General features: G+C 35.9%; 1 protein-coding gene across 3 annotated transcripts in view; it reads left to right on the top strand.

Annotated features, from left to right (window-relative positions):
- Positions 1 to 16,263, top strand: part of TPK1 (thiamin pyrophosphokinase 1) — a 383,349-nt gene that overhangs the window by 138,546 nt on the left and 228,540 nt on the right. The window lies entirely within an intron of this gene.

Below are 16,263 nucleotides of genomic sequence, written 5' to 3'. Positions count from 1 at the left end.
TTAAAATCTACATTTTATTTGATTTTAAAATATATAATTCATTATTATTTATTATAGCCATCCTTCTGTGTAATAGATCACTCAAATTCCACTTGTCGAACTGAAACTTTATACCCTGTGAACATCTTCCTTTACCTCATCTACCCCAACCCCCAGCCTCTGGAAACCCCCATTCTACTCTCTTGTTCTATGAGTTCAACGTTTTTAGATTCCACATGTAAGTGAGATCATGCTATATTTATCTTTCTTTGTCTGGCTTATTTCACTTAGCATAACGTCTTCCAGGTTCATTCGTGTTGCTACAAATGACAGAATTTCCTCCCTTTTAAAAGGCTAAATAGTACTCCATTGTGGATATGTAGCACATTTTCTTTATGCATTCATCCGATGACAGACACCTAGGTTGCTTCCACATCTTCGCTATTGTGAATAATGCTGCAGTGAGTATGGGAGTACAGATATCTTTGACATACAGTTTTCAATTCCTTTTGGAAATACTCCTAGAGGTAGAATTACTGGCTCATATGGTGATTCTCCATACTGTTTTTCAAAATTGCTGTGTTAAAGCAGGTTGCTCATAAGCAAGAATGCATGCAAGCAAAAGACAATGGAGTAAGACATTTAAAATCTTTTAAAAAGTAAGTATCAACTCAGAATTTTATGCCCAAAGCAGATATCTTTCCAAATTGGAGACAAACTAAACTTTTCCAGAAATGCAAAGTAATTTATCTCTAGAAGACCCAAGAAATGTTAAAGGAGTCCTTCAGGAAGAAGGAAAATGATACCAGGGAGAAATATGAATCAACACAAAGAAACAAAACAATGCTGGGAATGGTGTCTATAAGGCAAAATATAGGAGAATGTTTTTCTTGTGACTTAAGTATTTTTGGAAGATAATTGACCATTTAAACAAAAATGATAAAAATGTAATGTGGGGTTAATAACATATGAAAAGACTGGGCTTGGTGCTCATGCCTGTAATCCTAACATTACAGGGAGGCCAAAGTGGGCGGATCACTTTGTGAGGAGTTCCTTGTTTTTGATTGATATATTTATTTTCTTGCTATTGAGTTATTTGAATTCCTCATGTATTTCGAATATTGACTTCTTATCAGATATATAGTTTGCAAATATTATATCTCAGGTCCATGGATTGTCTTTTCCCTCTATTAGATGCTTTCTTTGCTGTGCAGAAGACTTTTAGTTTGATGCAATCCCATTTTTCTATTTTTGCTTTTGTTGCCTGTACTTATGGCAAAAGAAATCTTTGCCTAGCCCAATGTCATTGAAGCATTTCCCTATGTTTTTTTCTTGTAGTTTTACAGTTTCAGGTCACATGTTTAATTCTTTAATCCATTTGAGTTTATTTTTTCATATGGGATTAGAAAAGGGTCCAATTTTATTCTTTTGCTCGTGGATATTCAGTTTCCCCATTTATTGAAGAGATTGTTCTTATTGTGTGCTCATGATACCTTTGTCAAAAATCAAGTGAACATATATATGTGGGTTTATTTCTGGCCTCTCTATTCTGTTCTTTCAGTCACTGTGTCCGTTTTTATACCAGTACTATATTGTTTTGATTACTATAGCTTTGTACTAGATTTGAAGTCAGATAGTGATGCCTCCCACCTTGTTCTTATTGCTTGAGATTGCTTTGACTATTGAAGATCTTTTGTGGCTCCCTATGAGTTTTAGGATTGTATTTCTATTTCTGTGAAAAAAGACATTGGAATTTTGCTAGGGATTGCATAGACTCTGTAGATCACTTTGGGTCATATGGAGCATTTTAACATTATTAATTTTTCCAGTCCATGGACACAAGGTATCTTTTTCTTTGTGTCACTTACAACTTATTTCATCATTGTTTTATAGTTTTCTGCATATAGATCTTTTGCCTCCTTGATCACATTTCTTAAGTATTTTATTTGTTTGATGCTATTTTAAATGGTACTGTTTTCCTGATTTGTTTTTCAGATAGGTCATTGCTAGTATAAGGAAATGCTATGGATTTTTGCATGTTGATTTTGTACCTTGCAACTTTACTGTATTTGTTTATCGGTTCTAATAGTTTGATAGTGTAGTTTTTAGGGTTTTCTATATATAAGCTCTGGCATCAGCAAACAGACATTTTTACTTCTGTATTTCCTATTTGGATGTCTTTTATTTCTTTTTCTTGCCTAATTGCTCTGGCTAGTACTTGCAGTACTGTGTTGAAAAGAAGCTGTGAGAGTGGGCATCTTTGTCTTGTTCCTGACCTTAAAGGAAAAGCTTTCCACTTTTCACCACTGGATATGGTGTTAGCTGTGGGGTTTTCATATATGGCCAGTATTGTGTTGAGATAAATTCCTTCTATGCCTAACTTGTGAGTTTTTGTCATAAAAGGATGTAGATTTTTTTCAAATGTTTTTTCTGTATCTTTTGAGATGATCATATGATTTCTGTCCATTCTATTATTGTGATGCATCACATTTATTAATTTCTGTATGTTAAATTATCCATGCATCCCAGGGATAAATCCTACTTGATTGTGACGAATGATCCTTTAATGTGCTATTGAGTTTGTTTGCTAGTATTCTGTGGAGGACTTTTGTATTTATGTTCATCAGGGTTATTGGCCTGTGATTTTCTTTTCTTACACTATCATGGAAGAATGGTCTTTAATATGTGAGCTAGAGTATAACACTCTTCAACTTAAAATCTTTTATGACTTCCCTTTATATTTAAACTGTCTTTGTCATTGTGGTCTAAATCATCAGTTTTTGACGACCTCTCAACTTTATCTTGTATAATTATTCTGTTGTCTAAGTAAACTCAAAAACAACTGGCCTACTTTTACTTATTTTAAGTTACAAGCTTTTCCATGCCTTGATCAATCATATTTTAAGGACGAAGATTAATGTATTCCTAAGATGCCCTGAGATAGCCTAAATACCAAAAACCATTCTGTGTTCCACAAACCAAGAAATGTGGTAGTTAGTAAAGCATTCATTTTAAACACTTTGACCTCCTTTAAGCACTTTGCTCTTAAATTGCCCCTCACCGAGCAAGATTGTAGCTCTTCATCTACAGAAGGCCCACTATGAATTTTCGGGTAATTGTCTCTTGCTTTTAACCTGAATCCAGTTATTCTTTTCTTTCCGTTTTTCTTTTCTAGAAACACTATCCATAATTCCTCTCCCTTCTTTCTATTCTTAGTTTTCACAGTCTCCCCTGTTTCCTAAGTAGGAGGAAGAATTAACTTTTGATTGTGCTTATTTAGAAAAGGAGCATAGTCAAGTTCTAAGAGCATAATATGTGAAATTCTTGCATTAGTCAGTAGTAAAAATATACAATCATTTCTCAGTTTCTAATTATTTGGCATTATGGTCTAATTCCCCAGTTAACCTATTATCACCTGTTAGATTTAATGATCATTTTTTAAGAGAATAGATGTGTTTGCTAGAAACTCCTACTCAGTAAACTGTGTTGATATTTTTATAAATATATCAAAGGTACCAGGAAAGGTGGAGATATAAGCTGATTAGGTACTTTTTTCCTCCTGCCTCTACAGAGTAAGATAAAGGTTAAGTATCACGTTTTTGTGTAACAAAGTGTCTGATTTTGATGTGCTTTCACTTTTGATATATGCAACAATGAATCTCTCACTTGAAATATGCCTTGTGTATGAGTTCTGGGATCTGAGACCACTGGTCTAGAAAAGATGAAGAGAGAAAGGAATTCTGGTGACAAACAGGCAAGGAGGCGAAACAGTTCCAAGCTGCTCCACCTTCTTATACATTCATTATGTAATATGGTTGCAGCAGCAGAGTTATTTTAATTTAAAAGCTTTACTTAAATATTTTTACTTTAAAACTTTTACTTTTGCTGACTGGACCAACCACCGTTATTACCTATTTATTTTACTCCAACGCTTCTTGGTAGTTATATGTATTTTATTATTTTGCTCATTCGTAGATATCTGCCACATTTCATTATTTTGACACTGCCACTTTACTGATGTTGTTATATTATGAAGTGAACTGGTTCAATAGAAATTGTCACTTTTGATGCTCATTCTCTATGGTGATGATATGTGTGGGATGTTTTCTTTCTTTTTTTGTTTTAAACAGTGTCTCTCTGTGTTGCCCAGGCTGGAGTACAGTAGTGCAGTGTCAGCTCACTGCAACCTCTGCCTCCTGGATTCAATCAGTTCTCCTGCCTCAGCCTCCCAAGTGGCTGGGATTATAGGCATGTGCCACCACGCCTGGCTAATTTTTTTTTTTTTTTTTTTTGGCAGAGATAGGGTTTCACCATGTTGGCCAGGCTGGTCGTGAACTCATAGCCTCAAGTGATCCACCTGCCTCAGCCTCCCAAAGTGCTGGGATTACAGGCATGAGCCACCATACCCAGCTGGATGTTTTCTTTTTCTCACCATCATGGGAGATGATGTGAAATATCCAGCAGATCCAAGAGGGTAATCAGAAGGACCTGACTTTGACTGTTGTCACTAGTATAATAATAATTTAGGAATAGGTTCTCAAATAAATAGGAGGCACAAATGGAGATGGTGTGGGATTTTGTTATAAGACTACCCAGAGTATCACAGTTATCTGTACATATCCAGATTGTATGAGAAGTCTTACCGAAGATTCAATAAGTCTGAATTGGAATACGTTGTTACCTGTGCATCTGGGATAGATGTGAAAGCAACTTAGCTAGCACATAAATTGCGGTGTTAATTTACCTGACTTCGGTGGCCAGGTAGAATGTAGTTTCTGGGTGATGGGTTTGCTTTCAAAATTGGAAAAGTTAGAGAATAACAGTGAGCAGTCTGCTACACAGCTCAGTATTATGGGACTCTGGGCAGCCTGCTGAAGTTTGAGTTGTGCTCTTTGTTGCACTGGTTTTCAGCTGGTAGTGATTTTGCCCACCAAGTGACATTTGACATTTGCAGAGATTTTGGTTGTCACAACCGAGGGTTACTATTGGCATCTAATTGGTAGAGGCCAAGAATGCTGCTCAGTATGCTATAATGCACCAGATATCCACCCATAAAAAAGACCCAAAATGTGATAGTGCCAAGGTACTAGAGCAACACCAACAACGTTCTTTTGTAAGTTTTCTTATTCGTTACAGGTTGAGCTTGCATGTTTGCCACCCTGTTCCTAAAGCATGGCCAATCTTTAGTAAAAAAAATCAGTGATTGAGGGTACACGTGAACCTTAATGGTTCCTTTCAACTAATATTTGGACAAACGCGCCTGTACTAGCTTTACACATACGAGATTTTTTTTTCTGTGCTTCTTACCTATTTGCAGTTTCTATACAATATGAGTTTTGCCCATCTTCTAGAAAAAATTTTCTGTGCCACTTTAGGATGAATGGAGATAGTTTGATGTTTGGTTGTTTCTCTCAGATTTCTTAGTAATGAGGTATTTAGTGTCACTCAGTGTTAAAGAATTATCTGATTGTAGACTTTATGAATAGGATCAAGGATGACTAAATGTCATACTTTTTCTCCATAGTGAATAACTAGGAGAAGAGGAGACATGAAGTGTTAGAGAAAAAGGGTAATAGAATTTACCCAACAATGTTTACCAAAAGGTAATAAAACTCTTCATTACATGGCATGAACCAAATCATTAGGACTAGCACAGCTCTGTACATGTAGATGCTTAATATCAATACCACTTGATTTTTATTTCATGTTATTCTGTGCTACTGACTTGACTAAAATTCAGAGTATTAGACTCATTATTTATAGGATATTACAAATAATGTGAACTTTCTTGATAATTGCACATAAATATACTGTAAATAAAACCTTCAATCTACAATACTGAAAGAGTTCTCTAAACAACAATTAATTATGCATTTCAGCACTCCTGTGAGCAAAATAAATTGTTACTGTCTCTCAAGAACAGCATATATTTCTGTGAAATGCTTGGAATACAAGTTTTTCACATGAAATAATGTCTTGATAGGGAAATCATACTAATCTGTTTCTGTTAACTATGTCCATGAACTGATATAGACCTTTGCTCATGATGATGTATACCAGTAATAGGCAAAGTACCTGCAGAAATATACACCTCCTCTTACGTGCTTGTCCCAACATACATTTGAGACATAATAAAGTAGAATTTTCCAACTGAAAGAGAGGAGGATTTCACGTCTTTGAAGCAGAAATTAATGTTTGTATTATTTAGGGCTCCTTCAGTTTTAAGTGACAGAGAACCCAGCTTAAATTTGCCTGAACCCAGAAAGAGCATTTATTAGCTCACATAGTTGGAAAGGCTAGTGGCTGTCTTTGGCTGTAGTTATAGACACTCAAACAGTGTCTTCTCTTGTCTCCTAGCCTTACCTTCACTGTTTTGGCTTCATTCTCAGGGCCAGAGTAATACACGATCATAGAACCAAATGTCTAGTGCCACAAGTCACAGGACAGTGGAAGAGGAAACCTGCAAAGTCTCCTTAGCTCTTGTTTTCTTTGCCTGGGCCATATATCTGTCTCTGAACCAGTCACTCTGGCCAGGAGATTGTGATGGCATAGATTGAGCCACATGCTGAGCTTGGATTTGCTTGTGGATTCAATACCACTTATAGCCGAGACTGCAAGAGTAAGTTCCCCTGAATAAAATTTAAGTTATGTGCAATATATATCTTTGTCCTAACTCTTCTCTCCTTCCAGAAGCGCCACTGTAACCAGTTTATTGTACTTACAGTTCTATAGATGTAAAAATCAATACCTTTTTATGTTGTATATGTATAGTATCGTATGTGTTTCTTTCTCTTGCTTTTGTCATTGGCCAATATATTTAATACCCCCTACATACGAAGATCTTCAAGGAGATACCATAACTTCTCTTTTAAATAGTAGAAATATCCTAAATCGACATTTTATTGTTTTAAAGTATTTAAGAAATATCAAAACGACCACCCAAACATTCTCAGGAATTCATTAAGTGAAAATTTCCATGAATCTTTTTATAAAGTGTATTTCTTATTAGGCTTCAATCTATAGTTGGGGTTTTAACACAGACAGAAAAATACCTGTAGGTAAATTAAATACTTTTCAGCAAGTAATACTTCTGAAAGAAGGTATCAGTTTAGAGTATCTTGGCTGATTAAAGTATAATGTATGGCTTTATATCAGTATTGTTCCTAGAGACGAAAATTGGATAAGATTGGGTGTATGGTGACTCATGCCTCTATAATCCTGGCACTTTGGGAGGCCACAGTGAGGGGATCAGTTGAGGCCAGGATTTTGAGACCAGCCTGGACAACATGGTTAGACGTTGTCTCTACAAAATTTGAAAACATTAGTCAGGCATGGTGGGGTGCACCTGTAGCTTCAACCACTTGAAGGTTGAGGTAAGAGAATTGCTTGAGCCCTGGAGTTTGAGGTGACCATGAGCTATGATCGCACCACTGCATTCCAGCCGGAGCATCAGCGTAATACCCTGTCTCCAAAAAAAAAAAAAAAAAAGCAAAGAGCTGGTTAACAACTCAGATTTTCAACTGAAAATGAATTAAAGACTTAACTGTAAGACCTGAAACTGTGAAAGACCTAAAACAAAACATAGCGGGGACGCTTCATGATGTTGATCATGGCAGTGATTTCATGGATATGACATCAAAAGCAAAGGAAACAAAAGCAGAAATAGACAAGTGGGACTACATCAAATTTAAAAGCTTCTGCACAGCAAAGGAAACAATGGAGTGAAAAGGCAACCTATGGAATAGGAGAAAATATTTGCAAACCATGTATCTGATACGGGGTTAATTTCTAAAATACATAAGGAACTCCTAGAACTCAATAGTGAGAAAACTAATAACCCTATTTTAAAATGAGAAGGTTTTAGTATAAATTTAAGGTATACAATATGATTTTTTGTAAGCTTTTAGGTTCAGGGGTACATATGTGGGTTTGTTATATTGATAAATTTTGTGTCACGGGGTTTAGTGTACAGACTATTTTATCACTCAAGTACTAAGCATAGTACTCAATAGGTAGTTTTTTTGATCCTCTCCTTTTTCTCACCCTCTACCCTCAAGTAGGTCTTGTTATGTGTTGTTCCCTTCTTTGTGTCTGTGTGTTCTCAGTGGTTAGCACCCTTTTATAAGTGAGAGCATGTAGTATTTGGTTTTCTGTTCCTGTGTTAGTTTGCTTATGATACTGGCCTCCAGCTTCATGCTGCCGCAAAAGAGATAATCTTGTTCATTTTTGTGGCTGTGTAGTATTCCATGGCATATCTATACCACATTTTCTTTATCCACTCTACTGTTGATGGGCATTTAGGTTGATTCCATGTTTTTGCTATTGTGAATACTGTTGCAGTGAACATATGTGTGTGTGTGTCTTTATGACAGAACGATTTATATTCCTTTGGGTATATACCCAATAATGGGATTGCTGGGTTGAATGGTAATTCTGTTTTAAGGTCTTTGAGAAATCACCAAACTGCTTTCCACAGTTGCAGAACTAATTTACATTCCACCAGCAGTGTATAAGAATTCTCTTTTCTCCACAGTCTTGCCAGCGTCTTTTTATTTTTTGACTTTTTAACAATAGCCATTCTGATTGATGTGAGATGGTATCTCATTGTGGTTTCAATTTGCATTTCCATAATAATTAGTGATTGTTGAGCATTTTTAGATATTGTTGGATCACGTATGTCATCTTTTGAAAGGTGCAACATGATGTTTTGATATACATAATGATTACTCGAGGTAAGCAATTTAACATGCTCATCATCTCATATAATTTTTTTTTTTTTTTGTAAGTACATCTAAAATCTACTCTCTCCGAAATGGTTAAAGGACTTGAATAGACATTTTTTCTAAAGAAGACACATAAATGGCCAACAGGTACATGAAAAGATGTTCAGTTCACTAATCATCAGGGAAATACAAATCAAAAGCACAATGAGGTATCGACTCACACCTGTTGGATGGCTGGTGTCAAAAAACAAAAGACAGCATGTATTGATGAGGATGTGGAGAAATTGGAACACTTGGACACTGTTGGTAGGAGTGAAAAACACGTGCACTTAGTTGGTTTACCCTGTTGAAAACTGTATGGAGATTCCTCAAAAAATTAAAAATAAAATTACCATAAAGCCCTGAAATCCCACTTCTGGGTGTTTAATCCCAAAGAATGGAAATAAGGATCCCTAATAGGTATTAGCACTCCCATGTTCATTGTGGCACTACTCACGATAGTTAAGATGTGGAAACGACCTAAATGTCTGTCAACTGATAAATCAATAAAGAAATGTAGACTATACATATAATGAAATGTTTTTCAGCCTTAAAAAAGAATGAATATATGACAACATAGATGAACCCAGATAACATTATGCTAAGTGAAGTGAGCCAGTCACAGAATGACAAATACAGTGTGATTCTACTTAATATGAAGTATCAAAAATAGTCAAACATGTGCAATCAGAGGGTAGAATGCTGGTTACCAGGAGCTTGGAGGAAGGGCAAATGGGGAGTTGCTCTTCAATGAGTGTAAAGTTTTAGTTAATGCCAGATGAGCCAATTCTAGAGATCTTTTGTACAATATTGTGTCTATAGTTAACAGTACCGTTTTTTATATACTTATTTAAGAGATTAAATCTGATCTTGTGTTCTTAATGCAATACAAATGAAAACAAAAACAAAAACTCACTCATCCTCCTTAGTGCCTGATGATAAACTTCCAACTGATCCCTGTGTAGCTGTGTACGTACTCACATATTTAGCAAATAATGATCACTTATTGATGTGCAGTTGCTAGTGGACTGTTTCTGAGGTGCATTCAATCGGGATATATTTTCTTTTCCACAGTGAGGCTAACTCTTATGGGTGTTAGAGGTGGCTTACCAGAAGTTGGAGATTAAGTGGTTTACTTTTGTTTCTCAGATTTGGGACAGAATCCCTAACTCAAACTATGAATATTGACAGATTAGATTGATTTCAGGAACATAAGACTTAATTGAATCTTTGGAGTACTAGGGGCAATAACTTGGTTAGGAATAAACAGGATTTAAGTAATTGGAATTATTTAGCTCTCCTGGGACTCAGTGAAACATCTTCTAAATAAGATTCTGGACCTTCTCTGGCCTCTAATTTAACTGTAGACACCTGTGACTCAATCCTGACCAATCTAGCAAAATATCTAATTCCTTCTCCTGAGATTGGATCTGGAATCATTCTTGCTATATCTTAAGTCTGTAACTTTTTTTTTCCTTTTAATTATTACTGTTGGTTTTAAAATTATAATTACAATATAATTCATATTACTGAGAAATAGTTTTAACAGCACAATGATTATTGTAAGTAATTTTTTCAAAAGTCTTTTTCGTTATGCCATCCCCATTCCTCATAAATAATCCCTGTTAATGAGTTTGGCGTATGGAATATAGAAGCGTTCTTGTGTTTGAATTAACAAACTAATAAGGCATACTAGGCTTTACTCAATGCCAAGTGTAAGGCCATGAGGCAGGTAATAAAGCTTGATAACCAAATTAGTGAGGTCTGTCATTTCACAGTAATTGCTTTCAAATGTACCAGTCACTCCACATTTGGGATATGCTTTGCCAGGGAAGCCATTGATTTTGGGGTCTCTTTAGTTTTTATCCCTTTGTTTCCTTCAGGGTGCCAGACTAGGGCCCATTTTCCAGTGCAGGTGCATCTTACAAATGCTGATTGCTGATTACTTGATTTACAATCTTGACATAAAGACCTTTACCTGATGCTTAGTTTTCTTGGATTTAGTATGTTCCTATACCTTCCATGAATTGCTGTTGCAAGGAAGATTTGACCAAGGTTATTCAAAGTTTAAAAATAACACTATATCTCCTAACAGATAATATGCTAATACATAAAAGATCTAACGTTTTTGATGGTAGTAAAATAGGACCATGGTATATTTTACCAACATTCACTGTGGGCCATTTAAGTTTGCTATTAGTTTTTCATGATTACACAGACTGTCACAAATATCCTTGTACATATTTTCTTGTAATTTTTGGCAAGTATTTATGCAGGCTACGTAGAATTTCTGGGTAAAAAGGTACACACCTTTAAAGTTTTTATAAATCTGCCAAACTGTCCCTTAACATTGTAGCCTCATCAACAGCGTGTGAGATGATGTTTCCTCATGCACCTTCCTTCTAGTTTTATTTATGTTGTCTCTCTCTAGTCCTTGAATTTGTGTGTGTGCGATTTTGGTAGGATATACCAGGTGATCTTGATTTTGCATTAAAACCAGAATGTTTAGGATTAACTCAACATCATAGGACTAAGTGGCTGATCTAGACTAGCACTGAAATCCTCTGTCTCTTGTGTTCTTTAACCGAAACTGCAGAATCTACTTTGTTTTATTCTCCCATCTTAATAATTGGAACTAATTGATAATCTACTTTGCAGAAAGTGAAGTTACTTCAACTCAACTTTATTCCAAAGAAATAGGGAGCTATTTGAAGTAGGGAACTAACCTCTGCTTGTGCCTGAAGCTCTTCATTATTTGTCAGTAATGTTAACTTATACCAAGTAAAAAAAAAGTGAAAGATTTCTTTCACCTGTTTACGGGTTCTACTAAAATATAAAGTTGCTGTAGAGGTTTTTAATATATTTTAGTCTTCATCTGTTTATCAGTCTGTTGCATGGTAAGTAATTGCTCAGCCATTGAAGTTATAGTATGTGACAAATCTGCAGAAATTTTGCTGTATAAGCCAATGGAATTTTTACATTAAAAGATAACTCATGCAGTAACTTCTATTCATTAAAGCCTGGGACAACTTAAATGATGATGAAGTGAACAGTTTTTTTAGGCAGATTCGTTACAATTTATCAAAAATTAAAGAATGTCCCCTACTTCTGGTTCCTTTAGTTGGTCACTTTCTCTAACAGTGATATTGATTTACGCATTTTTCAGACGTCACTGTGCATGAACTTATGCCAATGTTGTTTACAATATGTTGGAAACATTTTATTTTTCAAATGCAGTTTTATTTATGTTTATAGAAAATATTTGAAACTGGTGAAAACCTTTTGGTTAATAAAATGTAGGAGAGGTAGAATACATTTTTTTGGTCATGCTTTATTGAAAACAAAAAGGTTTTAGGGACAGACTGGAACTTATTTTTCCTCCTTACTCTCAACCTACATGCACTGAGAAAATAGTCTATACATATAATCATGCTTATTTTAGCTCCCTTTGCCATTTAAAGCAGGAATAGATGTGGACAAATTTACATCCTGTGATATAGGTGTTTGTCTTTTTTATAAATTGCTCAAGAAATATCCATTTAAAGATGGATGTTAGAAATAACAGCATTAGCATTTTTTCTGTTGTAAAAGTAACAGTGATCTTAGCTGAACTGGATTTATTATTAGCAGTTTTACACATTTATCCACTGAAATTCATTTCTTCTTTCCTTGTCTTCCTATTGCATTTTGGTGACTTTCTTAGAGCCCTTACCACAGTCTACAGTGCATTGCATGTATTTGCTTCTGTTTTCATGTTTTTCACTATAATATGAGCCTAGAGAACTAGATCTGTTTGTTGTTCATCTTTTTATTTTATGTAAAGCCCAGCACATAATAGGAATACATGTTGAATTCAACTGATCTTTGCAAAATGATATAATGTGAAAAATTGGCAAGTCACTCTGTTTGATAATCCTTGACCATTAAAAACTACTATTTCTGAGATTTTCATATTACTTTAGTGAATCGTTTATTACATAAAAATGTTCCATACACTTGTTAGTTTTGTTTACAGAGAATTGTTTTATATACTCCAAAGATAATTACTAACAGTTTACCATCTGTTTCTATTAATGAGTTGTTTCTTTCTCCCTAATCACTTGTTTTGTGCTATATTTTGTATGTGAGATGATTTCTGTCTTTTAGCTTTTGATGGGTTTGATACTTAGGGAATCTGCAATGTCTTCTGTGATCTTCTGCAAGTTATATTTGTGACATAATTTGAATTTGAGTGCCACTCCTTACAAGGAAATGTGTGTTGCTAATTTGTAACGTCCCACTTAGATGTCTTTATAAAAACTCCAATTTTTTGTTTTTTACTTTCTAAGTAGATATGGCTTTTCTTTTCCAGGAACACAGTCTTTTCAGATTTTTTTCATTCTGACAAAAGTGGAGAAAGAGAACTCACGTTTATTGAATGCTTATGTGTTCTTGTTTTGTAATGGGCACTATATATAATTATTAAATAATTACTTAATAACCTTATTCCGTAAGTCATATGCTTATTTACAGGTGAGTAAGCTACAGGGAAAAGGAATGTTTTTTTCCACTTGTCCTCTGCTTTATTTCTCATGTAACATAGAACATATAAAATAGCCTTACATATCATGGATAAGTGGAAAACGCATTGGAACTTTTATTTCTGACAATATAGTCAGGTAGATATTCTTTAAATATCCCATCCATAGGGAAAGGATTTAAAAAAAAAAAAAAAAGGATAAAAGAAGGTATAGAAAACATTAGCAACAGATTATCAGAAAAGACCTTGAATTGAAAAAAGAACCAAATAGAACTTCTTTAAAAAGAATCAGTAAGACTATAAGCTTTTATGTTTTAAACAGGTGACTAGACATAATTGAAAGAGGTTTGAAGAAATTACATGCATATACAGAAAGAAAAGGTGATAGAAGTGACACAGTTTAAGAAATGTGAAGGGCAGAATGAGACTGTCTAAAAATATGTTTAAATGGAGTGTCAGAAAATTGATGCATAGAGAAAATGGAAGACATGAAATAATGGAATTAAAAGTGGCTAAGAATTATCCAGAACTGAAGAAAGTCATGGGTCCTCAGATTTAGGAAGCACATTTTGTTGTTTCTTAGACAGGGTCTGACTCTGTCGCCCAGGCTGGAGTGCAGTGGTGCCAGCTTGGCTTATTGCAGCCTGGACCTCCCCAGGCACAAGCGATCCTCCTAAGTAGCTCTGATGACAGGTGAGTGCCACCATGCTCAGCTAATGTTTAAGAATTTATTGTAGAGACAGGGTTTCGCCATGTTGCCCAGGCTGGTCTTGAATATCTCAGCTCAAGCATTCCTCCCGCCTTAGTCTCTCAAAGTGCTGGGATTACATTCCTGAGGCCTCCATGCCCAACCTTGGAAGCACACTTAATTCCAAATAAGCTACATCATGGTGAAATCTGAAAAACCAAAGATAAAGGGAAAGTCTTAAAATTTGCCAGAAAGAGAAAACAGGTTAGATACACAAACATATTGGACTGACAGTGGCTTTCTGAAAGTATCAGTGTACCGATGGCAATCAGAAGCCAATGTACTAATACCGTCAAATTTACTACCAATTTACAGCATTATACTCAGCTAATCTGTTATTCCAGAGTGAAGCTGAAATCATTACATTTGCAGCCAAACAGAAGAGGAGTGTCTTTACCACCCAGGGACGCTCATTAAATGTGCCTTAAAGCTGGGTGGGGTATACAGGTGTTAAATGTCAGGAGGTGGTTAGGTCCCCTGCTGAGATTTGGGACCATTCCATCCTATTTCAAATATTTTCATAAGACGTCTTGTGCTCGTGGGTGGATTAAATTCAGAGGAAATTCCCACAGTGGAAATTGTGGATTTTTATTTGTTTAAGTGGTGATTTTCTAGCATCTATTATTTTACAGTTTCTAAAACAAATCACGTATCACTGATCTTTTTCTAGAGGCTGTACTCATCTGAACTATTTTATGTTTCAAATACCTGAGGAATACATAAGGGAAAGTGGCTGTTTGTTTTCTTTCCCTCAATTCCACTTACCTGTGCCATTAATTTTAATTTCAAAGAAAAGTAGTTTCTCACTATGTTGGTCAATTCTGAGAGTGGACGTTAATTAATCGGCTTCTGGCTTATTTGTACTGGTTAGAAGATGCTTAAAGTGGAGACCCTGTCACATTATCTTAGGACTCTTGCAAAGAACCTGCTAGTTTGATGCCTAACAATGTTCATTCTGAGCTGATGCTAAAATACTAAATAATTCTATGAAAAATAGAAATCAGAAAGGTAGCACCAGCCACAAAAATCGCCTTCCATGGACTGCAAAAACTTCAGGGAGTAGTTGATTAGCAGTGTCAAATCTGAGAGCAGTAGCAGGGAGAAATCATGGGAAAGGAGGAGGCCAAGGCCCAAGGTGGAGAGACAGCAGGATTTATTTGATTACCTTAGCATTTCCAAGTTTCAGTTAATTTGGTACCACCTTCACAATTTTTACATTATGCTCATATTATCTAGATTATTATTTACTTATATTTTAAAATAAACATGCTTATCATTTATTTTTAAGAGGAAATGTTTTAATCAAAATAAAAATTGAAACCCATACTACATGTTGTAAATCAAAAGTATATGTAACAATTATTAAAAGGAGAGAACACATGAAAACCATATCCTGCCAGGTGCAGTGGCTCACGCCTGTAATCCCAGCACTCTGGGAGTTCAAGGTGGGTGGATCACTTGAGCCCAGGAGTTTGAAGCCAGCCTGAGCAAACCTTGTCTCTACAAAAAATATAAAAATTAGCAGGATACGGTGGTGTGTGTCTGTAGCCCCAGCTACCTGGGAGACTGACTGGGAGGATCACCTGAGCCCAGGAGGTTGAGGCTGCAGTGAGCTGTGATCGAGCCATTGCACTCCAGCCTGGGTGACAGCGCAAGACCTGTCTCCAACAACAAAACAACAAACCATTTTCTGTTGCCTGTCATGGAAGAAACATTGAAGACATGCTAGCGCCGTCTACAGTCTTCTCCTTTATTTAATCAAAAAAAATGGAAAAGCTGGGCATGGTGGCTTATGCCTGTAATCCCAGCACTTTGGGAGGCCAAGGTGGGTGGATCACCTGAGGTCAGGAGTTTGAGACCAGCCTGGCCAATATGGTGAAACCCTGTCTCTACTCAAAATACAAAAATATGCTAGACGTGGTGGCGCATGCCTGTAATCCCAGCTACTCGGGAGGCCAAGGCTGAGAATCACTGGAACCCGGGAAGTGGAGGTTGCAGTGAACTGAGATCATACCACTGCACTCCAGCCTGGGCAACAGAGCCAGACTCCGTCTCAGAGAAAAAGAAAGAAATAAATAAAAGATGCAGAAAGGAAATAAACTTGTCATTTGTCACATGCAATATAGAATCGTTTTTAGTACCAGCAGTGTCAACAGATGAATGTGAAATGATTCACGGAGGTTACGTGACTGTGTGCATCTGAGTGCCTGCTTTTTAGTGATCATCATTTGAAAGATATTGCTCTGTGCCTCTTG

This window comes from Piliocolobus tephrosceles, chromosome 8 (genome assembly GCF_002776525.5).
Source record: "Piliocolobus tephrosceles isolate RC106 chromosome 8, ASM277652v3, whole genome shotgun sequence".
Taxonomy (NCBI): domain Eukaryota; kingdom Metazoa; phylum Chordata; class Mammalia; order Primates; family Cercopithecidae; genus Piliocolobus; species Piliocolobus tephrosceles.
Note: the sequence above shows the minus strand (reverse complement) of the source record. Positions and strands in the feature narration are given on the sequence as shown.